The 10,085-nt window shown below is 47.6% G+C and overlaps 1 protein-coding gene across 2 annotated transcripts in view; it reads left to right on the top strand.

The window, feature by feature from the left end:
* Positions 1-2,540: 2,540 nt before the first annotated feature.
* Positions 2,541-10,085, top strand: part of LOC142579828 (protein NDNF-like) — a 237,758-nt gene continuing 230,213 nt past the window's right edge. For both annotated transcript variants that reach the window (XM_075690434.1, XM_075690423.1), the window contains exon 1: positions 2,541-2,783. The gene's annotated coding sequence lies outside the window, so the exon portion shown is untranslated. The remainder of the gene's footprint in view (positions 2,784-10,085) is intronic.

The following is a 10,085-nucleotide window of genomic DNA, read 5'->3' as shown; positions in this document are numbered from 1 at the left end:
TAACTCTATTCCCCTCCACCATCCCATCTCGGTGTCATTTTACTCCCCAAGTCCGTCCACTACTAAGCGCCGTTCAGGTGCCAACACACCGTGCTGGACAGTTACAGCGCGGTGCGCAGTAATTTCCTTTCCTTCCCTTCCTTTTCCATTATTTATTTATTTATTTATTTATTTATTTATTTATTTATTTATTCATTAATTCATTTATTTATTTATTGCATTGACCTTAGGAAGGATGCTTCTATTGTCTCCGTAAACGCGCAAGTAGAAGACGCACCACTTGCCTGGTTGGGGCCAGGGATGTAAGGCATCCGGTGCAGTAAGAGTGCACACGAGCTCGTTAGCACTTTAATTTACTAATAATTCACACTTTCTCAGGGATCCAGGCGATGTCTCTTTGCAACCCGAGTTGTTTGGTAGCGCTTGCGCATTTTGGGAATTTGCAATCCTTGCAGGATCTTGCACGCCAGCTGGGAGACTGTAAATATAATCGCGCGGGTGGCTTATTTAAGCGTGTGTTCAGTGACTCTGATGATTGCTGCTAATTCGGCACAGTGGATCTCCATTGGCAAAATAAACTCTGTATGGAGGATAGTGCCGTTGCTGACTTCAAGAGTCATTGCGTACATTGGTGTATAAGCGCACTGTGCATGCGTCTTGTTGGAAGATTTTCTGGTCATATTGCACTGTGCGGCATGCGGCGTCCGACAGCGTGCGGCATGTTTCCGTGGGCCCATGTGATTTAGAATGGACACAATGTTTAGGAGTGCTGCTGTTTTCGGTTGGATAAGTGCACATCTCTGGTGGCGGCGTGGTAGTGGATACGAGGCCCCAGGGAATGAAGTATTTCTTTGCGTTGATGCGTTCTATAGATACAGGGGCCAAATTCACATAGCTTTTCACTCGCAAGTACTCTTTGCCATTGACCGGCAGCCTTGGCTAACAGTGTGTCCTCCATGGTGATTGGCTTGAATTTTCTATTATAAACAATTCTAGCATTAGAGCTGTTTGTGAGTACAGGCTCTGACCTCTTGCTACTTGCTGATGTGCTCCTCTAATCTGTTATAGCTTCCTATTTGTGTGAGCAGTTGGGTGCTTGCGTTGATGGGGACTCCCGTGGATAGATTGGCAGCCTTACGTATGAGTGGGTTAAACTGATTTATCTCCTTTTTGTAGAGGTTGATATGCGTAACGTGCTATCTGAGCCAGTAACGCGTTCTGTAGTGGCAGCATATATGCTCTTCATGAAGGCTGTTGGATAAGCGCTTCATCGTGTCAAGCACATGCTCGCCTTCTCTAAGAAGGTGCTGGTTTCCTCTGCCATCCTGTTATATACGAAGGCCGAAGACCCGTATTTGGCGTGTTTGGAAGATGCACTTCATTCTAGAGCATCATGGGTGGGGTAAGGTGTGGTGGGGACTTCCCACGCCATTCGTGGACCATAAGCAACTACGCCTTCCCCGAGGAGCACGCGCGGCTGATAGATTGCACGGTTATGTGCACTGGGTCCACAGCCTGTTTGTGTCCCGAATGTACTTTTGATTGTTGTTAATATGTTTATTCTACGTATCAGGGCACGCTTCACTTATCGTTGAAAAACTGCAAGATCGAGGAAGGATACGTAAAGTCGAAGACTAGCAAACGCTGGAAATGCAAAGTTCCAACGGTACCTTAGTATTAATTAAGCCTGCATCCCCTAACCTGCAACAGAAGTATCTATTGATGTTGAGATAACAGCGTAATAAGCGTACTACGTATGTAGACCCTAAGCCCTAAGTATTTTATCTGCGTTGTACGGGACCACCAAACCTATGTTAATTTTCTCTTCTTCACCGCTCAGCGATACATTTTAGATAAAGTTTAGCAGAAGCATTCAACTTGTGAAACTATGTGTCTTGTGCAAAACGTTCAGACAACACGGCTGCTTAGAAGTGCGGAATGCCGATTAGTCATCTAGACTTTCCTCTGCTACGAAATACTATTCTCCCGTTCTGATGCGGCAGCTAGAAAATGGACAACAGAAAACGATACGCAGAGCGATTGATTTTTACGACACGGCGCACGATGTTTCCTCGAGCTCCTCCGCGGGCGATTCGGTCAGTGACCCGAGCGCGCAACCGGTCATATGCACAGGAAGGACGACGAATGACGGACGCTTGGTCGTGAGCCCCTGCTTCCTGGAAGCGCGTTATCGTTAGTCAAGGGAAACGGGGCGCGCGTACACAAAGGACCCCGCTTTGGCCGACCACCACTGGGATCTGTCTCGTTCGGCGAGCCCGCGAACTTGAGCGAGCATCTTCCGACGCACTCCTCGAGCAACGACGAGGCCGCCGCCGCGGAAGATGGGGAGCCAGCGGCCCTTCCTCCGGAGTCCTCTTCTAATCCTGGTCCACCACGCGGCGTGCTGGTGGCGGCGAGGTGGAGGAGGAGGCTCGCAGCAAAACAACAACGGCCGCCCTGCCAGACGAGTCGTGTGTGCCGGCCAGGCCAGACAGCGGGGAGGCAGCGCCGTCTGTGGCCGTGGCGCGCACTCGCCGTCGCTCATTGATGCGCTCGCGCCCACTCGGAGCGCCAGGACGCACGGCCGCTGTAGCCGCCGCCGCCCGCTCGCCGCCGCTTCGTTGTTTACCCCCGGCAGGGTCGTCGTCGCCGCGCGCGCACGTGCTCCTGCTCCGGTCTGCCGGCACCGTTACTCGCGGCGGCGCCCCACGCCGGCGCGTGCCGACTTGACCTCCATCACTACTGGATGCCTCGCCACTGCCGTCTGGTGCTGCACTGAGCCGGTGAGTGCGCTCCGCTCGCTGTCCTCGCGCACGCGCTAGTTGTTTGCTCGTCTTACTGAGTCGCCGTCGCGAAGAAATGTTTGACACTTAAAAGGTGTCTGACCGTCTTCAAGAGTGGCAACGGTTTAAAGTGCGGTTGCTAAAGAAGAAGCCCTAGTGGAAACGCAATTTACGGTGCGGCGGCTTTTCCACGTGCACTGCAGAGCTGGAAGCGCGCTGCAAGAATACCTAAGTGCGTTCACTGCAATTGTACTTTCGCGTGAACAAGTGATGTGGCATCGCTTGGAGCCAGGATGCACGCGAAGTAGAGTTTCTGAAATACCGAAACTTCTCTGCTTCAAAAACCGCGCGTTTTTGAAGGAAGGAAAATTTAACGCGCCTGTACGTGGCAGCCTAAGGAGTGGAACGAGAGCACGTGGTTTGTGATCCCGTCGATCTCGATCGATCAAGGCTACAGCAGTAGCAGAACAGCATGGTACGGCAGGGGCGGAGCCGACCAGAGTGGAGATCCAATGACTGCTACGCGGTATCGTGGCGGCGCACACGCAGTGCGCCCCGCCACATGTGCGCACCGACGCGCGCACGCAGCACTCCGTGACGCTCATTTTATCTTGCCTTGTTTAACTTACTTTTTACTACGTGTACATTCATGTCAAATTCCTTGTCTGATGCTCGCGGGGCTGCTGCCACGAACTGGGCATGCTGAAATTCCGCTGGTGCTTCGGAGCTGTTTTTAGCACTTGATTGACATGGCACGGAGTCAAGCCGCGAGCAGCCCAGGTGTTGCAGTTCCTTTTGGGCGCAACCATTTGTGCGCTGTGACGCCTGCAGCTGCATTGAGAAAGGCGCGACAGCTGTGACGTGCTACAGTCATGATCAGCAGCGAGAAACTTACATTTCATTGCGCGTGAGCAAAGGACAAGCTCGAAAAGCATGTGTCGCGTTTCAGCGCGTATTCTTGGGGGGGGGGGGAGGGGGGGGAGTGATAAATAGATAGCACGCTGTATATCCCGACGAGCATTACCATCGTCAATCCGTGTTTGCGCGCTGTTTTCTTATCAATAAGGTATTCGCTGCCTGCGTCTCATGCGGAGCGCTGGCTCTAGATCGAGTGGAACAGCGCGCGAGGGTGTAATAGTCATACGTAAGAACCATTTCACTGAGCTATACTCGCCGACAACTTTCTGTGGCACTGAAGCGAAAGCCGTGGGGGTAAAACGCGCCCAAGCCGCAGCTTCAGAAAAAACTCCCAGACTTTCATCCGAGTTAGTTTAAGCTGGGAATGAGCGTAACGTATAAGCACCTTATTTACAACAGCTAAATAAGACAAAACACAGGACCGAATGTTAAAATTAACTTATTTAGCGACTTTTTTCTTCCGCGTCTGGGCAATACGTAGATTCAGTGTCTGTCCCAAGAAGCCAAAAGCGCTGGTAGACAGTGTCGGATTAGTTGGTGTCGTAACACATGTGCAGACGCTCGGCCCCCGTAACTTTTCATTCATTGCCGCAGAAAGTTGTCCGTGAATACAGCTCGTGAGTCACTCGACTAAGTTAAAACGATGAAGGAGGAGAGGAAGAAAGAAATTCGACAAACTTAAAGTGCCTTTTGCAAGACGCCATATCGTACGAACCGTAAAAAAAATGTTGTAAGAAATAAAATCCCGAAAAAAAAGAAGACCACGAACAGAGCATCTTCCGTGACCTAGCCGTAATTTTTGACGAAGCGCTGTGATAGAGCCAAGCGGACAAGAAAGCGTCGTCCGACAACAGCAGAAGTAGCAAGCAGCACACCATAATGAGGAATCTCGTCTTACATCATCAATGTATGCGTCATGGGTGTTCAAAGTGCTCAAACGGAATTGTGGACGCCCCACTTGATTCGCCCGTAAGTACAACATAATAAATACTTTACGTAGTGGACCCTCATAAATACCCCCTGGATCTCAAGGTTGCAAATTAAGAGTAGCGAAACACTAGTGCATCAACGGCGGCGTGGTAGCATATAGAAATCATTTCCTGTACCACATCAAAACTTGTGCTTGTTCCTGTGGCCTCGACGTCGAGGACATTCGCCATCTGTTCCTTGCTTGCCCGAGTCCGCTACGCAGAGGCAGTGTTTGTGGCAAAAGCTTTATGTGTTTGACTCGCATCGAGCTTCGTCACTCACTGAGATGCTGGGCCCATGGCCGTCGGAAGCAGCACAGAGGAAACCATTGAATCTGATGGTACATTTCTAGGAGGTCAGCAACATACTTGCCCCGTACAGGTGCCGCACTTAATTACAGTTTACTCTGACACTGCTCGTAGCACTGGGTGGCGTTATGTATAGCGCATCCTGTCTCTCCTTTTGCTTATATGTGCGTGATTGTGAGTGATTTATTCTGATGCCATCGCAAATGTTGGCAACTGTTGTGCCACCAGCTCCTCGGCATTATTTGGTGTGTATATCGTTCTTATCCTGTACCTGCATAATTCAGACCACATCGCATCCACCATACATTTTCAGTGCATGGTGACTCAGAGCTCGCTCCGCGCTCCTGCATATCTCGGACCACATCGGCACTCGTATATTCTTTTCAGCTCATTTCGTAGATGATTTGCTGAAGTTGTACCGTTTCTAGCTGTCGTGTAATTTTTTTTTTTGTTCACCGCTACGTGAGGAATACGTGCTGCTTTTGTGAGATAATTATTTCTTTTACTGTCGTTTTCTTTTTAAAGGCACCATTAATGAAGCTAGGAGAAGAAAAGAATCACACAACGAATACAGCGCGTTAGTCTGAGATTTGTAAAGGAACGCATGCTTCGAAGCCATGCTGGTCAGGCTTTCCGAACTTAAATTTCCTACGTAAACATTTTCTCTTAACTTCCGCGTCTAATATACACGACACACGATGCTTTCAAGTGAGAACCGGGTCCATAATGACGCGAAAGAGCGCAAGAAGCGCGCACTGAAGTGCTAATTCTGTCGGAGGCCGATCTCGTCGTCTAAACATACATACATACATATATATATATATATATATATATATATATATATATATATATATATATATATATATATATATATATATATATATTCGTTTCTGCCATGTGCTCAGCTGGCAGGACAGCGCTTACAAAACTGCATGCCCTGGCGACGCCTTAGTGCGATAATTTTCTTCTCAAAGCACGATTTCGAATGGGCTTTCTGACTTCGCGCGTTATACGCCACGGCTCAAAGCTGGCTTGGCTTCTTCAGGAGGTGCTCAGCTGGTCGGTGGGCAAATGGGGCTGCTAGCATTTGCTTAGCGACTGCTGCTTAAAGTGCATAAGTCAACTGTGCAGCCCCTGATATTCTTAAGTGTAGATGCACCTTACATCATGTCAGAGCAAGAGAAAAAAAGTAGTACTAAAGGAATCCATGGAAGAATCGGCAGTAGCTCTTAGAGTGATGGCGGGTTTTGCCGTCGCCGTGAGTCAGCACTGCGCCAGCGTGATAATAGCTTGACAGCGAGGTAGGGTTTGGTTATTAACGCCCTCTTTTACTTTAAAGTGCGCCCAGAGAAAATGCTGACATAGTAAGAGATGCTGGCTACTCCCGTTCTCTTTCTTATGCAGTAAACAGCACCGCACGAGCTATAGAGCGGCGCGCCAAATATTGTTCCGTAGAGATACTGTCTGGGCCAAGTTCCCCGCGACATTTCTTGTCCACATTTCCGGTCTTACAGTAAGTAAACTAAATATAACACTCACTGTGTTAAAATGAGCAAAAGAAACAAACTATTTTTGTTTTTTCTAAGGTCTCTTAGAACGCGTCTACTTATACTGTTGAGAGTGCTTCTAACGTACGGATATACTCCTTCTCCACAAACAAGTACAATAGATAGTCACATGCATGGGAGCAGCATCTTCTTTCTGACATGCTTTTTGAGACATGCATCGCGCGCACTGCTCAATACAGGTCGAGAATAAAAGCAATGGCACCCTCACAACTTTGTTAAGGCCTGTATTTTACACATTTGTGACTGTACAAGAACGACTTCAGCATGAAGCACTGTTCGTGGTTCTATGGTTTCAAACATAGACCCAGTAACCCAAGAGGATGGGCAGCAGCTATACGCGTTGGCTACGCACCCGCTGTCCGACGCCTGCCTGTCCGGCCGTAAAGTGGAAAAGATGGTATCTGGACAGCGCCGCATCCAAGTCTTGAGATTGCATTCAGAGAGGCAAAGAGGGCGAGAAGAGGAAGTAAAAGAAAAGGTGACCGCTGCGGTGACGGCGCGAAAGCAGCTTAAAATTTAATGACCAGCGTGGCCGGCTATCGTTAAAATTACGATTGCCTATCTTGTTTACAGCACGCGGTCGGGTCTAATCGCGAGGTCGACGAGAAAATACCCATTGCCGCGCGAATGCGATTTGACCTCATTCCGGGCACCTTGTTGCAGCACAGATGGAATATAAGTGCGACAATGGGCTAGTTGTGTGTGTGTGTGTGTGTGTGTGTGTGTGTGTGTGTGTGTGTGTGTGTGTGTGTGTGTGTGTGTGTGTGCGTGCGTGCGTGCGTGCGTGCGTGCGTGCGTGCGTGCGCGCGTTTGTGTGTGTGTGTGTGTGTGTGTGTGTGTGTGTGTGTGTGTGTGTGTGTGTGTGTGTGTGTGTGTGTGTATGTGTGTGTGTGTGTGTGTGTGTGTGTGTGTGTGTGTGTGTGTGTGTGTGCGTGTGTGTGTGTGTGTGCGCGCGCGCGTACGTACGTACGTACGTACGTACGTTCTGCGTAGTCGCACATCACGCAACATAAATTTTTTTTATGTTTGGAAATTTTTTAGAGAACTCCAAAGCTTCAATTGACGAGCTCCTGAAAATTTTACGACAATGCTGAAGAAACATGCAGCTTGCATGCTCCAGTAGACACGTAATAGGGCTGCATAATTTTTTTTTCATATTTTCGTCACGAACCCGTTACTCGCGCATAGAGTAGTGGGAACACCGTTAAAAGCGAAGAGCACGCCGCACTTTACGCTAACCAACGTAGTCACCGCGTTTATGTCAGCAGTGTGGTGTGGTGCACGCACTGAGCCCCATGAAAAACCCTTGATGACTGACAGTGCCCAATGTAAATGCCATGCTTTGATCGCTAGCGCAACGCGGCTGTGTTGCCGGAATTTCGGGGCTGAAATCTTGAGATCGATGGTTCGACTCCATCGTATACCTGTTCGCCTGAACTGAAGCGTGATGAACGAATACAATCGGCTAAAAGCAGTGTTGTATAATTTGTATGTTCGAACGAGAAGAACACTGGAAACACAGGGGTTCGATTTTAACAACCAAATCCAACCGGCAATGCAGTCATCGACTGTTAGTTGCCTGTATATACCAGGTGTTTTTTTTTCTTAATTTATTATTGTTGTTATTGGTCGTCGTCGTCGTCGTCGTCGTCGTCGTCATCATGATCATCATCATCATCATCAGAAATCACCTGTGGCAGAAGACAGCCCATTTCTATTCCTTGAGCTAGATTATTCAAAGAGGCGGACATTGCTTGCACGAGAAATCAAAATGCATAACCGACAAATTAACATCATTAATGTTTCTAACTAGTTACTTTTTGGCACATATGGAACTTACGAATTGTAGCCGGTGGGTTCGCAAGGCGTATTCACTTGCAACGAACTCTCGGGATGACACCAGTTTCCTCCTAAATTGTTTGGCGAAATACATTTGCGCAGCAGTGATTCTTGTACTTCAATGCATGAAATAACGTTCAGTAAGAAAAGTAAGTGGAACGACAGTGCATTGTTACCGCAAGGTTGCTCGCGCCTATCTCCAAACCGGTACCATCCTCGTTATTAGTTTTTCGCATTTCGCACAGAAGGGAGAGAAGTACACGCTTGGCTACAAAAGGGAAGTAAAATTTGCAGACAACAAATGCGCCATGGAATTAAATTAGGGACGTTACAGTGTGGTTTCGCTGCTCCACAACCACGCCGTGAACTAGTAGCTTTAATTGTCAATATTACCACGAGTACGCAAGCACCGAAGTCGATCATCATATTTGCCAGTTAAATCGGTAAGTTGTATGTATTATTGTAGGCCTGATTTTGTCACTTTCTTGAAAAAGAGCCGTTTTGAAACAACTGTTTGCCATCTAGAGCGCATGCAGCCTTTGAAGTTGTAAATCAGCTGGAATATTCCAAGTGACACTGCACCTACTTCGCTGATCGTCTTATTCTGTGCAATAACACATTGAGATTTGAACGATTAGCATAGCCTACCGTATTACAAACTTCGCGCACACACGCACCCATACGCACGCGCATAACGCACACTCTCGCATAGTCCAAACGCACTCTCCTACAACTGCAGCACGGTTTGGGTACGGGCCAGTTGGTATTCCTTTGTTTCAAACATCACTTACAGCGCGTACATAAACAGGGACCAAAAGACTATCACTGCGCTTGTTTCAGCTGGGAGCGCTTGTTGTTGATGGAGGAAGTAAAATCAGGAACTAAAATTTCTGCAATGCCGCAAGTGGCTGTACGTTGATTTGTGAGGCTTAAACAGGCTGCCGAGAACAAGCAGTTCTGGGTTTATTATTTTTTTATTTTTGCTGATTATTGCGTGGTTGTTTGTGTTGTACAAATAACTGTTTACTAATGAGTTCTTATGTATAGCAGTTGCTTGTATGTATTGCTAGTAACAGGCTGTACGGTATTGCCAGTCAGTGTTTGCATTGAACTTGTCACTAGCCATTTTGGCTATCGATGTATAAATTTTCCCTAATCATGTAATAAGGTTTCTTTTGATTCATTAATCCATCCGGACATGCAAACGAAACTATGGTCGCTCAGTGAGGTCTCTTAACTGCAAGAACTGTAGCAATACATGCATCGCTTTCCGGACTTGCGACACATGTGGCCACGGTCCAAATACTTATCACCGAGGTTGATGTTAAATCCGGGTAATTTACCGTGGTACATTGTAGAAGGCGCCATCAAAAGCACTGAATCGTAAAGCACTAAGATCACTTTAATGCCTCTTTTAAGACGCTGTCATAATGTTGAATGCACAGCACTGTGTGTCTCCTCCTCTCGTCTCTGTGGAACATAGGCGTGTAAATCCCTCAACATTGTTTCAACTGAAGCTTTTCGCAGGTGAATTCCCCCTTAAGTGTCGCTATTTTGTCCGGTTTATTCAAACGTTACTTAGTGCCAGGCTTCACATATCTTTCTTTATATTATCTTAGAAGGTTTAATTATTAGGCGACAAGAATTAGCTGTCGCCAACAAACTGCGACAACGACTGATCTGCTTATTTTAATCTTAGT

The sequence above is a fragment of the Dermacentor variabilis genome, chromosome 1, assembly GCF_050947875.1.
Source record: "Dermacentor variabilis isolate Ectoservices chromosome 1, ASM5094787v1, whole genome shotgun sequence".
Classification (NCBI taxonomy): Eukaryota; Metazoa; Arthropoda; class Arachnida; order Ixodida; family Ixodidae; genus Dermacentor; species Dermacentor variabilis.
Note: the sequence above shows the minus strand (reverse complement) of the source record. Positions and strands in the feature narration are given on the sequence as shown.